Source organism: Lissotriton helveticus, chromosome 9 (assembly GCF_964261635.1).
Source record: "Lissotriton helveticus chromosome 9, aLisHel1.1, whole genome shotgun sequence".
Lineage (NCBI taxonomy): Eukaryota > Metazoa > Chordata > Amphibia > Caudata > Salamandridae > Lissotriton > Lissotriton helveticus.
This window is the reverse complement of record NC_136070.1, coordinates 1,281,447,530-1,281,464,756: the sequence shown is the minus strand read 5'-3', so window position 1 is coordinate 1,281,464,756 and position 17,227 is coordinate 1,281,447,530.

The window sequence follows — 17,227 nt, the reverse complement described above, 5'->3', positions numbered from 1 at the left end:
TAACGCATCTCGTTTCTGCAACGTCATAAGACGATCCGATTGGAGCTCAGCAGTCAAATTACTAAGGGCACCGGCAGTCTCAACTATGGTGGACTCAACCACTCTCGTCAATTGCCGTATGTTCCTACTATTAACCATAGGTCCCCAAAACGGCAGGAAACCCTTAAGAAAATCTCCCAATTCTTGTCCTGAAGTATCTTACTTACTGAAGACACCTCTAACTACTCTAGTTCTGTGGTAATCTGCTGCTGCAGTTTACGTAGGGGGCAACAGATACGAAACATAACACATTATCTCTGCGATAAAATCCGGTGATAAAAAAATAATCACTAAGCACATTAAGCGATAACTTTTTCCGAGGATTTTCCTGGTGAAATGAGAATGGGAAAAAGTATGAGCGCTTCCCCCCCCCCCCCCGCACAACTTGTATGGACAACTAGAAGGGAAGTTCCCATTCTCCTGAATCTGGATTACAAAGGGACTCAGATTGAGACGAGGATTAGGAGGGTCTGTAATGAGAGAAGGTCAGAAGAGAGGGACACTGAGGGGCAGAGCAATTAATCTGCAAGCAATATATCCAATATGTTTTTATGATTTCTTGACCTTCTGTAAACCATCTCTTCCCTCCCAAGCCACCACGCTCCCCCCCACCCCCCACCACCATCCGGAGCTCTATGGTGAGTTTTTATTTTTTATTTCTTAAGTACTACATGAGCCACCAAAGGGGTCTCTGGACATTGGGCCCAGTATGAAGAGAGGAGACAAGGAGGGTTCAGGTGCATCAACAGCTTGTCCAGAGAATTAGAAAAGTTTCAGGTCCACGGCGGGTGGTGGTTTGTGGGGGTTTCGCACAACGAAAGCACTCCTGCTCATTCTTGGTTTGCGCATGTGTGGGATGGATAGGGCCTCCTCTAAAGGGGGCTCTGGTTGTGTTAAAGTGATGGAAATGGGTCCTAAAAGAGTCCAGACACAAGAAGTGGCGTCATCAGGGCTTGAAATGGAAGAACTGAAGTGCAGGTACTATGGGGCCGATTCACAGAACTAACTTAAGACAAAATCCTAAACTTACTACTTTTGGTATTCACAGAAGGCAATTAGTAGTAGTAAAGTTAGGATTTTGTCTTAAGTTTGACTTAAGACAAACTTAAGACAGACTTAAGACAGACAAGACAGACTTAAGACAAACTTAAGACAGACTTAAGACATTATCCTAACTTAAGTCTGTCTTAAGTCTGTCTTAAGTCTGTCTTAAGTTTGTCTTCAGTCTGTCTTAAGTCTATTTAAGTCTGTCTTAAGTTTCTCTTAAGTCAAACGTAAGACAAAATCCTAACTTTACTACTACTAAATGCCTTCTGTGAATACCAAAAGTTGTAAGTTTAGGATTTTGTCTTAAGTTAGTTCTGTGAATCGGCCTCTTTGTGCCAGGGTACCTTCTTGTTTCTGAGAAGTATTGGTACTCTCCAATTAAAGGTGTTACATCACTCTTGAGAAGTGCAGGTACTCTCGCTACCAAAATAGAAAAGTGCCGGTACTGAACACTGGACAGTACCGGCCCATTTAAAGCACTGGGTATAATGTAAGCCTGGGCGTAGCAGGTCGAGTTGCTCTATGCGGAGCTCTACAGAGTTGGCCAAAAACTCTGTAGAGCTCTGTGGAGATCCGCTCCACTCCGTTCTGCTCTGCGCCTCCCAACCCACCGCAATAAATATTTTTAAAATAAAATGTAAAATAAAAGCGCACTTAACTTATCGCGGCATCCTGGGCTGCCCTCCTCCTCCTCGACATAATCCCGCAGGTCATGGTAGGACTGCGCATGCGAGCGCAGTCCTACCATAACATAGGTCTGACATAGGGCATTACGGCGAGTAGGAGGAGGGCAGCCCAGGACGCCGTGATAAGGTAAGTAAGTGTGCTTTTATCTAACTTTAATTTTACAGTTTATTTCAAAAATATTTATCGCTCCGGGGTGGGAGGCGGGAGGGTCCAGGGCTGAACTTCGCTCCACTACGGAGTTGGAAGTTTTGTAGAAACTTGACCTCCGCAGAACCTGGAGTATGCAAAATTCTGCAAACTCCGCCAGCGGAGCGGAGTTCGGTGCCCAGGGTTAGTATAATGGAGCCCTCTCAGCTGGAGAGCCCACTTGTTTGAAACAAGGCGATGGACTTTTGTACAGTGACGGTGTGACTCACGATGCACGGGGATTTGAATGTGCTTGGGCAGAATTTTAATTCTGCAATCCTAATTGGAGAAATTTGGCTACTCCGTGTTACTCTTGTAACAAGGTGTTCCCACCAAATTCTGCCAATTGCTGCACGGCGGATTTTTTTTTCTCCAGTTGAGCCCTGCGATGACAATGGGAACAAAGGGCGGCCCCAGAATGTGCGCTAGTGAGGCGAGCGAGATTTGGCGTCTCCTAGCACGATTTCCAGTCACTTGGAGGACTTCTTGCGAGATTTTCGAACGAGGGCGGCTGCAGGTGGTCGCAGTCAGAGGGCTGCCTCACAAGTGGATTTTCTACTTGAGTGACAGCAAAACAACTCAAATGGTTGCACGTTCTTGAGCACCGCGCTAAAATCAGAGTGCAACATACATTTCCTTCCCCTTCGTGGAACTCCACGGAATCTCACAGAGCTTTTATGTAACTCCGCGGAATTCCGTGGAGTGAAATTATGCGAGTTCTGCCCAGGCCTAGATTTGAACTGGATTAACTTGTCAAGTAGTAACCGGTGAAGAGTGGCCAAGGAAGGAGAACTAGACCTGAATAAAATGTAAATTACATCAGAGTGTATCGGGAATCTTGCGCTATGCTTGGTATTCGAAATTCTTGAAATTACACCGCTATCCCAGGTCTGGTAATTACGCTTCAGTTTGCGGAAACATTATAGTGTCTGAGCACAGGAACAAAGCAAACAACCAGAGTAATTTTTATGATGTTTTTTGTTTTCATGATGTCAAATGTATTCCCACATCACACAGTTTGATGTACGGACGTATTTCCTACTAAAATATAGCACTAATGACAGATTTGCATTTTGCATAGTTTTCTGTAATTACCTTCACATACCACTAAGGAAAACCACGATTACCATTTTTAAAACTTTAGATTAAGTCTGGTGGCCGCATGACGCACTCCCTGGAGTCTACAAATGAGGAAGGACCGAAGCACGACCTAGAGTGCATTGTGATGCTTACATCGACATAAGATTGGTGATTTATGGGGGTCATCCGGTGAATGACGTCTCAGTGCATCTTCAAACCCAGGCAGACGTCATCACACTACGCCACGCTCTACGCCGCCTGTGGTTGGTGATTGTCCGAGGTGCCGGGCGGGGTGAGGTGTACTGGACACCCCTTGAACCTCTGAGGGACTGTGAGGGACACCCCAACCATTGTCGAAGTCATTTAAGGGTGGAAGGTGGAAGAACCAATTGCAACCCATGAAATGGATCTGACGTCAGTTTCTAGGGTTCACACACAGCTCAGGGGATCTGAGATCAAATGCAGTCTAAGATCTAAAACAAGGAGCCATGATTCCTGCTCCTCTCTTAAAATGTCTTCCTCTTTGCTGGGTCTGTATGATAATCACCATGAACCTAGTCCATATTATCTATAGTGCGTTAGGGTGTAATCAAGCCCCACTAATATAATGACTTGTATGTGGGTTGACTTGGAAAGGGTCAGGAATAAGGAAAGTCCCTCACATACCCCAGGAGGTCTCTGGCTGGTCTTTCTCCCCCAAACGACTCCCCTCCAGATGTGTCCGGCCACTGAGGGGGGTTGAGACGGCTGTCCATGTGTCTCTGTAACCCCTGAGAGGCAGGAGGAAACCAGAAAAAGATGAGGGTGCCCAACGAGGGCAGCCACAGGGGTTTTGGTTGAAGCGAGTGGGATCAGAGGTCGGTGCATGTTAGAGAGGAGAAGTGAGACGTCCGTTGAGGTCCAGCTGCCGTGAATCAGGTGAGGGGTGCATGCAACCAAAGTGTCCAGCGCTGCTGGGGAGTCCAGGTGGGTGAGCGCCCCCCTCTGTGGTCATCTGTGAGTGTGTGTAACTCCTCACAGCAGAACGGATGATCAGTCTTTAGCCCACCTGCTGGTCATCAAGGAGGTTGTTGACTGTGCAGGGGTTTGGGGTTGGCTGGAAGGGGAAAGTTTGAGATTGTACAGTGATATTATTTTTCTTGGAGCCTTTTTTGATTTGAAATATTTGTGATAACCACAATGTTGAAGGGCATTGTGAAGAACCGGGTTTTAGAACCCAGCGGCGCCAGGGGCACGACCAAAGTCTTCGGGTTCACCTGTCTTAGAATACAGAGACACGGGATACTTCGTGGTGACGTCAAAGATCGATTTTATTGGCTGCAGCCAGTAACAGAAGTCCTAGAAATCATCACGGTATGAGTTCTCAGGAGACTGCTCAATTTTATAAAGCAAGTCATCCCTTTTTATGCCAAGAATCACATTCCAGACAAATACCTAACATTTACAAACTGTCCAATCACATGTATCCACACCAGAGGTATCGCATGGCGTAAAACCCACTTTTCAGTTGCCCAGCCCATGATCAATCATCGGTCAAACCCAACATTCTTCTTTAGACAGGTCGAACGAACCCATAATAAAAAGGCCACAACCCAATCATAATTAGACCATAAAGAAAGGAGCAGAAACAGGTGAGAGTAGGATAAGGCATATTTGTGTGCAGTAAAACTTTATGATGTCCTGTGCTCTGATCCTTAATCTTGATCAGCTAAAGGGCAGGAACTGATTTAACAAGGTCCGCTTCAGGCAACAGGGTCAGTTCACTCAGGTCAATCACGAGTCAGCACGAACTCGAGCTAAGGTGTACATGTCCTTAAAAGACTAGTTCAGCCACAGTCATCGGCCTATGTGAGGGCAACCACAAAATGGCTGCCATACACAAAATGGAACCCAAGGGTTCAGAACGAAATCCCTAAATACGTAGTGAATCCATCGGTCTAACATGATGAAAACACTCATACTTGCAGCACTAACTAGTTACGTTTGGTTAATATCAAATTCGTAACGAAACCATGACCTTTATGAAACAGGTTCAGAATTCACGGAACCTCAGACCCTCCTTTTGCCCTTACATAGGCAATAACCTAAACTCATGTCAATCTGAGTCCAGGTCTATATTCATCAGATCATCAAGATGTTGCTGGAGCATAATCCTATTACTTAGTACCTCTCTTGGGGCAGGTCTCCTTGCACACGTAGTAGCACAGAGACCACATATAGCAGGAGCGCACTGCACACAAAGACAGAACAGGAAAAGAATCGCTAAAGCCATCCCAATGATCATCAGAATCTTCCATCCCCAAGTGGATAACAATCCCCAAAACCATCCCATCAACGACCAATCTCCTTCGTCCATGTGTACAGACTCGGAGATCTTATGTAGCTTGGAAATGGCCTGGTACACTGTAGGAGCATTGTCTGGAATAAAAATGCAGCAGCTCGATTGAATAAATTTACATACCCCTCCTCTGTCGGCAAGTATGACGTCTAACGCATCTCGTTTCTGCAACGTCATAAGACGATCCGATTGGAGCTCAGCAGTCAAATTACTAAGGGCACCGGCAGTCTCAACTATGGTGGACTCAACCACTCTCGTCAATTGCCGTATGTTCCTACTATTAACCATAGGTCCCCAAAACGGCAGGAAACCCTTAAGAAAATCTCCCAATTCTTGTCCTGAAGTATCTTACTTACTGAAGACACCTCTAACTACTCTAGTTCTGTGGTAATCTGCTGCTGCAGTTTACGTAGGGGGCAACAGATACGAAACATAACACATTATCTCTGCGATAAAATCCGGTGATAAAAAAATAATCACTAAGCACATTAAGCGATAACTTTTTCCGAGGATTTTCCTGGTGAAATGAGAATGGGAAAAAGTATGAGCGCTTCCCCCCCCCCCCCCGCACAACTTGTATGGACAACTAGAAGGGAAGTTCCCATTCTCCTGAATCTGGATTACAAAGGGACTCAGATTGAGACGAGGATTAGGAGGGTCTGTAATGAGAGAAGGTCAGAAGAGAGGGACACTGAGGGGCAGAGCAATTAATCTGCAAGCAATATATCCAATATGTTTTTATGATTTCTTGACCTTCTGTAAACCATCTCTTCCCTCCCAAGCCACCACGCTACCCCCCACCCCCCACCACCATCCGGAGCTCTATGGTGAGTTTTTATTTTTTATTTCTTAAGTACTACATGAGCCACCAAAGGGGTCTCTGGACATTGGGCCCAGTATGAAGAGAGGAGACAAGGAGGGTTCAGGTGCATCAACAGCTTGTCCAGAGAATTAGAAAAGTTTCAGGTCCACGGCGGGTGGTGGTTTGTGGGGGTTTCGCACAACGAAAGCACTCCTGCTCATTCTTGGTTTGCGCATGTGTGGGATGGATAGGGCCTCCTCTAAAGGGGGCTCTGGTTGTGTTAAAGTGATGGAAATGGGTCCTAAAAGAGTCCAGACACAAGAAGTGGCGTCATCAGGGCTTGAAATGGAAGAACTGAAGTGCAGGTACTATGGGGCCGATTCACAGAACTAACTTAAGACAAAATCCTAAACTTACTACTTTTGGTATTCACAGAAGGCAATTAGTAGTAGTAAAGTTAGGATTTTGTCTTAAGTTTGACTTAAGACAAACTTAAGACAGACTTAAGACAGACAAGACAGACTTAAGACAAACTTAAGACAGACTTAAGACATTATCCTAACTTAAGTCTGTCTTAAGTCTGTCTTAAGTCTGTCTTAAGTTTGTCTTCAGTCTGTCTTAAGTCTATTTAAGTCTGTCTTAAGTTTCTCTTAAGTCAAACGTAAGACAAAATCCTAACTTTACTACTACTAAATGCCTTCTGTGAATACCAAAAGTTGTAAGTTTAGGATTTTGTCTTAAGTTAGTTCTGTGAATCGGCCTCTTTGTGCCAGGGTACCTTCTTGTTTCTGAGAAGTATTGGTACTCTCCAATTAAAGGTGTTACATCACTCTTGAGAAGTGCAGGTACTCTCGCTACCAAAATAGAAAAGTGCCGGTACTGAACACTGGACAGTACCGGCCCATTTAAAGCACTGGGTATAATGTAAGCCTGGGCGTAGCAGGTCGAGTTGCTCTATGCGGAGCTCTACAGAGTTGGCCAAAAACTCTGTAGAGCTCTGTGGAGATCCGCTCCACTCCGTTCTGCTCTGCGCCTCCCAACCCACCGCAATAAATATTTTTAAAATAAAATGTAAAATAAAAGCGCACTTAACTTATCGCGGCATCCTGGGCTGCCCTCCTCCTCCTCGACATAATCCCGCAGGTCATGGTAGGACTGCGCATGCGAGCGCAGTCCTACCATAACATAGGTCTGACATAGGGCATTACGGCGAGTAGGAGGAGGGCAGCCCAGGACGCCGTGATAAGGTAAGTAAGTGTGCTTTTATCTAACTTTAATTTTACAGTTTATTTCAAAAATATTTATCGCTCCGGTGTGGGAGGCGGGAGGGTCCAGGGCTGAACTTCGCTCCACTACGGAGTTGGAAGTTTTGTAGAAACTTGACCTCCGCAGAACCTGGAGTATGCAAAATTCTGCAAACTCCGCCAGCGGAGCGGAGTTCGGTGCCCAGGGTTAGTATAATGGAGCCCTCTCAGCTGGAGAGCCCACTTGTTTGAAACAAGGCGATGGACTTTTGTACAGTGACGGTGTGACTCACGATGCACGGGGATTTGAATGTGCTTGGGCAGAATTTTAATTCTGCAATCCTAATTGGAGAAATTTGGCTACTCCGTGTTACTCTTGTAACAAGGTGTTCCCACCAAATTCTGCCAATTGCTGCACGGCGGAATTTTTTTTCTCCAGTTGAGCCCTGCGATGACAATGGGAACAAAGGGCGGCCCCAGAATGTGCGCTAGTGAGGCGAGCGAGATTTGGCGTCTCCTAGCACGATTTCCAGTCACTTGGAGGACTTCTTGCGAGATTTTCGAACGAGGGCGGCTGCAGGTGGTCGCAGTCAGAGGGCTGCCTCACAAGTGGATTTTCTACTTGAGTGACAGCAAAACAACTCAAATGAGTGCACGTTCTTGAGCACCGCGCTAAAATCAGAGTGCAACATACATTTCCTTCCCCTTCGTGGAACTCCACGGAATCTCACAGAGCTTTTATGTAACTCCGCGGAATTCCGTGGAGTGAAATTATGCGAGTTCCGCCCAGGCCTAGATTTGAACTGGATTAATTTGTCAAGTAGTAACCGGTGAAGAGTGGCCAAGGAAGGAGAACTAGACCTGAATAAAATGTAAATTACATCAGAGTGTATCAGGAATCTTGCGCTATGCTTGGTATTCGAAATTCCTGAAATTACACCGCTATCCCAGGTCTGGTAATTACGCTTCAGTTTGCGGAAACATTATAGTGTCTGAGCACAGGAACAAAGCAAACAACCAGAGTAATTTTTATGATGTTTTTTGTTTTCATGATGTCAAATGTATTCCCACATCACACAATTTGATGTACGGACGTATTTCCTACTAAAATATAGCACTAATGACAGATTTGCATTTTGCATAGTTTTCTGTAATTACCTTCACATACCACTAAGGAAAACCACGATTACCATTTTTAAAACTTTAGATTAAGTCTGGTGGCCGCATGACGCACTCCCTGGAGTCAACAAACGAGGAAGGACCGAAGCACGACCTAGAGTGCATTGTGATGCTTACATCGACATAAGATTGGTGATTTATGGGGGTCATCCGGTGAATGACGTCTCAGTGCATCTTCAAACCCAGGCAGACGTCATCACACTACGCCACGCTCTACGCCGCCTGTGGTTGGTGATTGTCCGAGGTGCCGGGCGGGGTGAGGTGTACTGGACACCCCTTGAACCTCTGAGGGACTGTGAGGGACACCCCAACCATTGTCGAAGTCATTTAAGGGTGGAAGGTGGAAGAACCAATTGCAACCCATGAAATGGATCTGACGTCAGTTTCTAGGGTTCACACACAGCTCAGGGGATCTGAGATCAAATGCAGTCTAAGATCTAAAACAAGGAGCCATGATTCCTGCTCCTCTCTTAAAATGTCTTCCTCTTTGCTGGGTCTGTATGATAATCACCATGAACCTAGTCCATATTATCTATAGTGCGTTAGGGTGTAATCAAGCCCCACTAATATAATGACTTGTATGTGGGTTGACTTGGAAAGGGTCAGGAATAAGGAAAGTCCCTCACATACCCCAGGAGGTCTCTGGCTGGTCTTTCTCCCCCAAACGACTCCCCTCCAGATGTGTCCGGCCACTGAGGGGGGGTGAGACGGCTGTCCATGTGTCTCTGTAACCCCTGAGAGGCAGGAGGAAACCAGAAAAAGATGAGGGTGCCCAACGAGTGGAGCCACTGGGGTTTTGGTTGAAGCGAGTGGGATCAGAGGTCGGTGCATGTTAGAGAGGAGAAGTGAGACGTCCGTTGAGGTCCAGCTGCCGTGAATCAGGTGATGGGTGCATGAAACCAAAGTGTCCAGCGCTGCTGGGGAGTCCAGGTGGGTGAGCGCCCCCCTCTGTGGTCATCTGTGAGTGTGTGTAACTCCTCACAGCAGAACGGATGATCAGTCTTTAGCCCACCTGCTGGTCATCAAAGAGGTTGTTGACTGTGCAGGGGTTTGGGGTTGGCTGGAAGGGGAACGTTTGAGATTGTACAGTGATATTATTTTTCTTGGAGCCTTTTTTGATTTGAAATATTTGTGATAACCACAATGTTGAAGGGCATTGTGAAGAACCGGGTTTTAGAACCCAGCGGCGCCAGGGGCACGACCAAAGTCTTCGGGTTCACCTGTCTTAGAATACAGAGACACGGGATACTTCGTGGTGACGTCAAAGATCGATTTTATTGGCTGCAGCCAGTAACAGAAGTCCTAGAAATCATCACGGTATGAGTTCTCAGGAGACTGCTCAATTTTATAAAGCAAGTCATCCCTTTTTATGCCAAAAATCACATTCCAGACAAATACCTAACATTTACAAACTGTCCAATCACATGTATCCACACCAGAGGTATCGCATGACGTAAAACCCACTTTTCAGTTGCCCAGCCCATGATCAATCATCGGTCAAACCCAACATTCTTCTTTAGACAGGTCGAACGAACCCATAATAAAAAGGCCACAACCCAATCATAAATAGACCATAAAGAAAGGAGCAGAAACAGGTGAGAGTAGGATAAGGCATATTTGTGTGCAGTAAAACTTTATGATGTCCTGTGCTCTGATCCTTAATCTTGATCAGCTAAAGGGCAGGAACTGGTTTAACAAGGTCCGCTTCAGGCAACAGGGTCAGTTCACTCAGGTCAATCACGAGTCAGCACGAACTCGAGCTAAGGTGTACATGTCCTTAAAAGACTAGTTCAGCCACAGTCATCGGCCTATGTGAGGGCAACCACAAAATGGCTGCCATACACAAAATGGAACCCAAGGGTTCAGAACGAAATCCCTAAATACGTAGTGAATCCATCGGTCTAACATGATGAAAACACTCATACTTGCAGCACTAACTAGTTACGTTTGGTTAATATCAAATTCGTAACGAAACCATGACCTTTATGAAACAGGTTCAGAATTCACGGAACCTCAGACCCTCCTTTTGCCCTTACATAGGCAATAACCTAAACTCATGTCAATCTGAGTCCAGGTCTATATTCATCAGATCATCAAGATGTTGCTGGAGCATAATCCTATTACTTAGTACCTCTCTTGGGGCAGGTCTCCTTGCACACGTAGTAGCACAGAGACCACATATAGCAGGAGCGCACTGCACACAAAGACAGAACAGGAAAAGAATCGCTAAAGCCATCCCAATGATCATCAGAATCTTCCATCCCCAAGTGGATAACAATCCCCAAAACCATCCCATCAACGACCAATCTCCTTCGTCCATGTGTACAGACTCGGAGATCTTATGTAGCTTGGAAATGGCCTGGTACACTGTAGGAGCATTGTCTGGAATAAAAATGCAGCAGCTCGATTGAATAAATTTACATACCCCTCCTCTGTCGGCAAGTATGACGTCTAACGCATCTCGTTTCTGCAACGTCATAAGACGATCCGATTGGAGCTCAGCAGTCAAATTACTAAGGGCACCGGCAGTCTCAACTATGGTGGACTCAACCACTCTCGTCAATTGCCGTATGTTCCTACTATTAACCATAGGTCCCCAAAACGGCAGGAAACCCTTAAGAAAATCTGAAATCTCCCAATTCTTGTCCTGAAGTATCTTACTTACTGAAGACACCTCTAACTACTCTAGTTCTGTGGTAATCTGCTGCTGCAGTTTACGTAGGGGGCAACAGATACGAAACATAACATGTTCCCGAAAAATCAGGGGGCAACCATGTATATGCTCTATCATAGCACACAAAATACGTACCCTTAGCTGCTAAAAACGGTGGGGAAGTCTGGGACGCAAAAACATACGTCTCAGTACAAACACTCTTCCCTAACTGAGCTCTCGGATTCTTGCCATTACCTTGCAGACAAAAATTACCACGATGGGGCACGATCCAAATCGGGGATGATTTTTCCCTTCGCTGCTTTTCACTCAGACTAACACCATATCCAGTCACGTTCCAACCAATATAAGCTAGTGTCTCATCTTTAGGGGTAGTCTCATAGGAATCGATTCCTCTAATCATATCTACTATTCCTTTCACTAGAGCACTATTACTTGGATTATCTTTCATAGAACGCAGGGGGTAAACTTCATGGGCATAAATAAACATCTTCCTATATGCCCATACAGATCCATTATAGCTGAATGGCAGAACCTGGTAAGGAATACCCTTATCCATGGTATGAGGCATAAGACCACACACCCAGCAATTAGTGGTGTTCACTACTAACTGATGCTGATGCAGAAGCTGCACAAAGGAATTATTAATGAATTCCAATCTTCTGATAGATTCATGTTCAGGCAAAGGATGAAAAGAATGCGAAGAAGTAGTAGTAGGAAAAGACATAGGTTGTAAGGTGGGTGCAAAAGTCACTTGGAAAGAAAAACCAAGATATCCCACTAAGAACATCGTTATGCTAAGTAACATTAAAAGACATGTTATCAAAAAACATTTGCTACTCATTAGTCTACACAGTCTCGTCTTAAAGTTCATTTCTACAACAGCTCTCTCGATCTCAAAAAACTCCATCCTCTAACCGTGCTGTTCGCGGCAGGTGGTTCTCTTCGGCTCAGAGGTACGTCTGTAAGTCCAGGGAACACCCTAGAACAAACCAGAACCGTCGACCTTATGTCATGCCTGCTTGCAGGGAGCGGGTGCAGCGCTCGTAACTGGAGACGTGATTGGCAAAGAAGAAGTGGTTGGCAAAAGCTCACCATAAGATTGCGTGCGCATTGCGCATGCGCATGGTAGTTCCTGGTGCATTTAGGACCGCCTTTCCATTCCAGAAGCGCTTCGCGTCTAGCTAGTGTCATTGGTTCGCTCCGGGTCACTGGGGGAAGCCGTCCGAGGAGTCAGCGGTTGGCGTCTCTCCACCATCGGCGTTTACAGCGGTATTCGTGAGTTCAGGAAGATTCCTGAGATAGCGTCTCTCCTTGATTTATTGTTTGTTGCTTATTATTACCTTTGGTTTAGAGCCGGCTGGCTTTCAAGGATTTCACTCCGCTGTGGGAACAGCGGGTGCATTATTATTGTTCTGACTCGAGGGTAGTCAGATTACTAAGTGTTGTCACTGAGTTGTGTTGCAAGTCGAGTCCCTAGTTTTGTTGGGACTTTGTTTTATCGTACCTTGTGCCGGTTAACAAGGGGATTGGAGGCTTGGAGCACTTATAGGTGTATCCTCTGATGTCAAGAGGTACAGTGCCTGTACAGAGAAACAGTATAGAATTCTAGAAACCTTGAGTCAGAGCCTAATCTCATGTTTTCTTGTTTATAGGATAACATATACATACATAAGAATCAAGACTTTATACGGGGGAAAAAGCTAAGCACACAACATTCCATAGGTATATATATATATATTCTTGGCTATAAGAACACACATTCAGGAAAGCTGGAACAGAACTGTAATAATCATCTGCTTTGTCTTGTAGATACAAACCTGGTGAAGCCTACACCTGTCCCGTTAGACGATTGCTGGTTGCAGTGTCTTCCCCTCCTTTCCTTGTTGTGTTCCCCCGTTTTCACCTGCGTCACCGCTTATGTGTTAGTGATTATACCTGGCACAGGGAGGTGATAAGGGGCGAAGTTGGGGGCTTGGCATCGAGCTCCGTGGCACTCCTGCGACAATTGGAACCGAGCACGACAGAACGCGAAGCCCATAGTCTATTTGTCTCCCGAGTGCCATGGATCTATCACTTGCAGATGTAGCCAACATGATAGGCAATCTCCAGTTGGAGACCCAAGCCCTTTCAAGTAAGGTAGAAGCCTTACAACGAGATAGAGAAGGAGGGACCAGAGCTAGCTCCTCCACCCCTGTAGTACAAGTGGTTACTCCTCATACCATACCTTTGGCTCCGCCTGAGCGATTTTATGGAGACCCTAATAAATGTGCCGCATTCCTTACTCAATGCCAGCTCCATTTTTTGTGCAAGGCAGCTTGTTTCCCGAATGACCAGGCCAAAGTCGCATTCGTCCTTTCTTATCTAGGAGGTTCTGCTGCTAATTGGACGATTCCTTTAATTGAAAAGGATGATCCCCTCCTCTTAGATTACGATCTGTTCAGACGAGAATTAAGAAAGATGTTTGATAAACATACCTTCACTCATGCAGCAGATACAAAACTTTTGCACCTTAAACAGGGAAACAAGGATCTTATAACGTATATCTCTACATTCAACAGATTGGTTGTAGAGGCTGATTGGCCCCCAGAAAAGCGCAGTGCACTTTTTTATAAAGGATTAAGGGAGGAGTTAAAAGACGCTCTAGCTCATGTTGTGGACCCCCCTGATTCTTGCCCTGAACTAATAGATTTGGTTGTGAAGCTTGATCATCGGTTAAATGAAAGAAGAAAGGATAAGGGTAGATATGAATATCCTCGAGTAGGTATGAGGGAAAAGAAACCAGAGATAGAATCCAAAATCGAAGAACCAGAACCTATGCAGATAGGTAGCATTAAGGGTCCCCTGACAGAAACCGAGAAACAAAGGAGAAGAGACAATAAATTATGTCTCTATTGTGGTAAAGCGGGGCATTTCCTCAGAGAATGTCCTGTAAAACCTAAACAGTCACGCCGAGCGGAAAACTAGCAGACCCGAGACCGAACGAGACTACTCTCTCGGGTCCTATGAAACATATGGTCTCCTCTGTCATGGTTAACAAGGGTCATTTCTATGTCCCTGCTCAGCTTACATGGATAGGAAACAAAATAGACGTTCCTATTATGGTAGATTCGGGAGCCTCAGGGAATTTTATGGATACGCAATGGGCAATGGAGCATTCTGTTCCAGAAATAAGGAAAACCCTTATTGAAGAAGTGTATACTATTGATGGCAGTCCTTTGAAATCCGGACCCATCACCCATACTTCCATTATGATTGAACTCACGATCAGTTCCACGCATTGGGAAGAAATTGCTTTTGACTTGATAGATTCCCCCCAGTTTCCAGTGGTATTAGGGTTGCCCTGGCTACGCTTACATAATCCCCAGGTAGATTGGGAACATTCAAATCTTACCTTTAGTTTAAGATGTACCTCCCATAAAAAAGCTAAGATTGCTCCTATCACACTTGAGAATGTGACAGGGTCAGAAGATCCTAGTCCACAAGAAGAGGAAGCAGAAAAGAAAGTCAATTCCATAACACCTTTCACAGACTCACTCCTTACGGTGGAACAACCTGATGTCGAATTACCTGCGGAATATGGAGAATACCAATCAGTGTTTGATAAGAAACAGGCCACCATACTGCCCCCGCATAGGGTATATGATTACCGAATAGAGTTACAACCTGGAGCCAAAATACCTACAAGTAGAGTGTATTCTCTCACAGAAAAGCAGAATATATACCTCAGAGAATACCTTGATAATATGCTGGAGTTGGGATTTATACGAGTCTCTAGATCCCCTGCTTCCTCAGCTCTTTTTTTATACCTAAAAGGGAAGGTGGATTGCGCTGTTGCATTGATTATCACTCTCTCAATTCTATTACAATCAAGAATAAATATCCCCTTCCCCTCATATCTGTTCTTCTGGACCAAATAAAGGACGCCAAATGGTTTACCAAATTAGATCTTCGTGGTGCATATCACCTCGTCAGGGTCCAGGACGGAGATGAATGGAAAACGGCCTTTTGTACTAAATATGTGTTGTATGAGTATTTAGTAATGCCCTTTGGGCTTTGTAATGCTCCCTCTGCATTTCAGTACTTCATTAATGAAGTACTGAAAGAACATCTTGATATCAGTGTAATAGCTTACATCGACGATATACTCATTTATTCCAAGACTTACAGTGAACATATTCAACATGTACAGGAGGTACTCCAAAAACTACAAACAAATCAGTTGTTTTGCAAATTAGACAAATGCTTTTTTCACAGACACCAAGTAGCCTTTTTGTTTTTTTTTATTTCGGAACAAGGCTTACAAATGGACCCGCATAAAGTGTCTGCTGTGATGAATTGGCCTCCCCCTAGAACTGTCAAAGAAGTGCAACAGTTCATAGGGTTCGCCAACTTCTACAGGCGCTTTATCCATCAATTTTCTGACGTTGTGGTCCCTATTACTAAGTTGTTGCGTAAAGGGGTGTCTTTTGTGTGGTCTAAGGAGGCCGATAATGCCTTTCAGGTACTGAAGTCTGCTTTTACTCAGGCCCCCATTTTGAAACATCCTGATCTCAATAGCCCATTCATTGTGGAGGTAGATGCCTCCCAGGTGGCAGTGGGGGGAGTCCTTTCACAAGCTGATCTTACTACGGGAGAATTACATCCAGTGGCCTACTACTCCCACAAACTCACGCCTGCAGAATCCAACTATGCCGTGGGGGAGAAAGAGCTTCTTGCAATTAAGAAAGTGCTAGAAGAGTGGCGTCAATATCTTCTGGGCACACATCACACAGTCACAATAATAACTGACCATAGAAACTTGCAGTATTTACAAACAGCACGAGCATTATCCATGAGGCAAATGAGGTGGACACAGTTCTTTAGTGGGTATGACTTCGTCATACATTTCAGGCCCGGGAGAAAGAATGGAAAAGCTGATGCTTTATCACGCATGGGGTTTGATCCTGTTCCTAATGATGAGGAACCTCCCAACATCATTGGTCCTTGTAAAATCATAGGTGGGCTCACTACAGAAGAGCGTTTGATAGAACAAGTACGTAGTGCTCAACAAGATCCTTCCTTCCTACCTTTGTTGGCTCATCAAACCGCCACTATCAAGGACGGTTTGCATTATGTACAGGGTGGACTAGTGATACTTACATACCCCTTGCAACAGCAGATACTTGAGTTGTGTCATTCATCAGGAATAGCAGGACACCCAGGGTATAAAAGGACACTGGAGTTAGTGAGGAGATATTGTTGGTGGCCTAATATGGCAGGGGAGGTGCAGAAATATGTTCGTACATGTCATGTGTGTGCCCAGGGGAAGACATCTCATGAAGGGTCAGTAGGACTGCTCCATCCCATCCCTACTCCTCCAGAACCCTGGCACACCGTGTCCATGGATTTTATTGTTGAACTACCATGCACGAAGAGAGGCCACACCACACTTCTCGTAGTGGTTGACTTGTTCACTAAATTTGCTCACTTCATCCCACTGAAAAAATTACCCACGTCACAAAATCTGGCATCTGTCTTTTTGCATAATATAGTCCGGTTGCATGGCTTACCAGCAGTTTTGATCACAGACAGAGGGACTCAATTCGTATCGAAGTTTTGGAAATCATTCTGTGAGGCCTTACACATAGAAATACGCCTTTCATCCAGTCACCACCCCCAGACAGATGGGCAAACTGAGAGGGTGAACCAAAGTCTAGAGCAATTCATTAGATGTCAGTCACTGCAAGATCAGAAAGAATGGGATGAGTTAGTTTGGCTTGCTGAACTATCATATAACAACAGTCACCACTTTTCTACTTTGTATACACCTTTCTATGGGTCCCATGGTTTTCACCCTAGAATTCTGCCCTTTGCTCCCATCAAACACTGTATTACTCCTGCTGTATCAGATCTGGTCCATCATATTCAATCGGTACATTCCAAGATTCAAGATAATCTTGATAGGGCCAAAA